General features: G+C 41.8%; 1 non-coding gene across 1 annotated transcript; it reads left to right on the top strand.

The window, feature by feature from the left end:
- The first annotated feature begins 1,017 nt into the window (after positions 1–1,017).
- Trnas-cga lies at positions 1,018–1,092 on the top strand. The gene has a single exon. It is a non-coding gene; the product is annotated as a tRNA-Ser (tRNA).
- Positions 1,093–3,979: the final 2,887 nt, after the last annotated feature.

The following is a 3,979-nucleotide window of genomic DNA, read 5'->3' on the forward strand; positions in this document are numbered from 1 at the left end:
CAAGCGTTTCCCAGTGTCCCTTGTCAGGCTTGGTGACGAAATGCTGTGCTCGCTGACTAAGGCAAACAGAGCGATTACGGAAATGAGAACTTCGATAGGCCCGTGCCGCTACAGTATTAAGTTGTAACAAGGAACACGAACTACTGTTAACATCGCAGTCGAAACGTGTGTTTCAGGTATCACAATACTGTGGATGGATGGGTGGGGGACGGCAGAGGGGGAGGGGCTAAAAACTTATACATCGGTAGTGGATGCTAAACTTAGGACAATGAGATAAGGAACTAATGATCGGTAATGGATATTTCAGGCGATTAGAATTCTTCTTATACTCATTGTATGTAATATGCGTGTTTGTTAACTGATTAACTTTTATTTATATAATATAATGGGCGATCAAATATTTTCAGTTTGAGGACGTTGCTCCAACGTATATCCAATGCTTGGCGACTGTGATGCGGGTATATTAGCACCGACATGTAGGCAAGTGATTAGTCATTCTTATCTTTCCGAAGTGCTTGTGGTAAATGCGGAAACAACTATGACAACGTTATTGCCAAATGCGTCCATACAGGACCAACACGCTCTTACTCTTTTCTTCTCTGCCGAAGGACAAACAACGGTAGACACTGTACTGTTTCTCCTGGGTGGACTTGAGTTAAAAAAAAAATTGTAAACTAAATATTACGATAAATTTTATAAATAATCGATAAGTACGCCAAGAAGAAGAGATAGAACTACAATGGACATGTTTGCCTTTCGCGGGCAAGTGCTGTACCAACTTAGTTACTCAAGCACGACTCACGCCCCGTCCTCACAGCTTTACTTCTGCCAGTACCTCACCTCCTGCCTTCCAAACTTAACAGAAGCTCTCCTGCGAGGTTCGCAGTACCTCGTCTCCTACCTTCCAAACTTTACAGAAGCTCTCCTGCGAACCTCGCAGGAGAGCTTCTGTTAAGTTTGGAAGGCAGGAGGCGAGGTACTGGCAGAAGTAAAGCTGTGAGGACGGGGTGTGAGTCGTGCTTGGGTAGCTCAGTTGGTAGAGCATTTGCCCGCGAAAGGCAAAGGTCCCGAGTTCGAGTCTCGGTCCGGCACACAGTTTTAATCTGCCAGGAAGTTTCATATCAGCGCACACTCCGCTGTAGAGTGAAAATTTCATTCTAGAAACATCCCCCAGGCTGTGGCTAAGCCATGTCTTCGCAATATCCTTTCTTTCAGGAGTGCTAGTTCTGCAGGTTCGCAGGAGAGCTTCTGTAAAGTTTGGAAGGTAGGAGACGTGGTACTGGCAGAAGCAAAGCTGTGAGGACGGGGCGTGAGTCGTGCTTGGGTAGCTCAGTTGGTAGAGTACTTGCCCGCGAAAGGCAAAGGTCCCGAGTTCGAGTCTCGGTCCGGCACACAGTTTTAATCTGCCAGGAAATTTCATATCAGCGCACACTCCGCTGTACAGCGAAAATTTCATTCTAATGGACTTGTTATTCCATGGACTCTTGAACTTATATGCATGAATTATCTTTCCTTTGTCTTTCACTTCTGCTTGGATTCTGACCTAAGAGGACGTTCTTGTGTAAAGCTCATCTTGCTGTACCAGCTGATAATGTAAGTTGTACTTAAAACCCGAAAAATATAATGGTTATTTTGTGAAAAGAATTTGTGTATGTGGTCAATCAATTGGTAGTCTGATACCTGGATTGTCTTAAGTAGATATGGGCCTTAACAAAGAATTTTCATTGTTAGGCGCCATCTTAGAAAATCTTTAACGCTTTTCTTTTAGCTCATCTACAAGACGTGCCGTCGGTTAGGACAATTAACCTTATTTCAGATCCCACGAGACCGGAGGCAGCTACTAACAATTTAACAATTTTACTTCCAGATTTTCTTTATATAACGAGATAACATCCCAGGCAGAAAAGGTCCGGTCACAGGATTCCAGTTCCATTATAGGATTTCATTTGTAGATGCTACTCTTGTTATGTTATATTGAGGAATCGAGACGAAAACACGATGTTAAGTTACGTATTGCAATAGTGTACATCGTACAGACTTGGCAAATATTCTCTGGTGCAATAAGCACACGACTTCTCACGAGCCAGGAATAATATCTGTAGTGTTGGGTAAATAAGAAAAGGACAACTAATTATCCACGATCACGGAACTACTTTGAGAACTGAGCTAGTTTACTGAGTGCTTATACACGACGGGCTAAATTAAACAACATATTACACTGTTAATAATATTCCTACATAAGTTATTTCTCTTTTATGCTGAGCCATTGCATTAATGCGTGTTTCTTTTTTATATAAGTCACGGTTCGTATTCATTCTATTACATTACACTGATAGCAAAGGAAAGGAGTCACAAATAATTTTTATTTTATTACATTACAACACCCATCGGAAAATGAAGAATGTGTATGGGGCAGCATGTCTGTCGAAAACCACCGTTATGTAACGGGCGTCAAGGGGTGCTGCTGCTTCATGATAAGGCACGTCCCCATATCGCAAATGTTGTAACACCGAAGTTACGCTAACTCAAGTGGGAGAAACTCGAACACCCACCCTATGGTCCTGAGCTTTCCCTATGTGATTATCATACCTTTGATCCCTGAAAAAGACCTTAAACGGCCTGCAATTCCAGTCGGTGGAGGATGTGCAGGAGGCAGTTAAGGACTTCTTCACGCAGCGGAACACAGTGTTTCCCCAGACGGGTATCTTCAACCTGGTGCGCCAATTATTGGTTTTCTGAATGCTCACGGCGATTTTGCCTGATCGGCACACCGATTCCGGACAGTACATGCGTAACGGAAATGACTGAAGGCGGTACTGGGAAATTGGAAAGAGGAATGTCTTCCATAAATACAACGATCTGACACTACACTACAATTGGCAGAGCACAATGTTTATATGTAAGTAAATGCTTAAGAATGCGTTTAAGCTAGACAGGAAAACACGCCAGAAAAAAACTATAAAAATATTATGGTGCGCTGTAGGTTAGAGATGCCTCGAAACAGAGAAGTCATGAAAACAAAGAAAAGTATATGGAGGCTCAAGCGAGTACGATAAAAAGATATGAAGAACGTTATTGGGCAAATTTACAAGATAACTGAGTATATCAGGTAAATATTTCAGCATTTTTCTTGCAAAACAATCTATAATAGCTTGTAACATACGAAGGAAACAAATCTTGAAATAAACAACTTTTAACTACCGGAAGCAACAGAGTGGAACTACTCGTATTTTAAGAACGAAATATTAAATTTAGTAGGCCTATTTAAGAACGCGTAAGAATTTTCCAGCATTATCGACGAAATTAAGGAAACAACATGGATAGGAAATGAAAGCATTCTGAAAACGCAGGGTGCAAAAAACAAAACTGAAGTACGAACGTGATGGTTGATGAATTTTACGGAAATTAAAGGGAAAATTAAAATAGCAGTTGTTGTTGGATCAGGTAACGCACTCAACCTTATGGAAATGGTTTTCCTCAGTTTGGTAAATTAGTGAGCGGCGTATTAGATGGTTAACGAGGTTATTAAAAAAATATTGTCGTTTAAAACAGTAAAATATGGAAATAGCACACTTCCAAAATATCTTTCTTTCAGAGAGCTCAATACCAACCGCAAACTCATATGTGAAAAAGCTATCGATGATACAGCAACGTACATACAACCCTTCCAAAAAACACTGCAGGAACAAATACCCAGCTTCAAAATTATCTCCCTAGACTACGGCTATTTTCCCGCTACGCAATAAATGGTTCAAATGGCTCTGAGCACTATGGGACTCAACTACTGAGGTCATTAGTCCCCTAGAACTTAGAACTAGTTAAACCTAACTAACCTAAGGACATCACACACATCCATGCCCGAGGCAGGATTCGAACCTGCGACCGTAGCGGTCTTGCGGTTCCAGACTGCAGCGCCTTTAACCGCACGGCCACTTCGGCCGGCTACGCAATAAATCTCGTCGTTTCTGTGCACCCACAA

Source organism: Schistocerca americana, chromosome 6, assembly GCF_021461395.2.
Source record: "Schistocerca americana isolate TAMUIC-IGC-003095 chromosome 6, iqSchAmer2.1, whole genome shotgun sequence".
Lineage (NCBI taxonomy): Eukaryota > Metazoa > Arthropoda > Insecta > Orthoptera > Acrididae > Schistocerca > Schistocerca americana.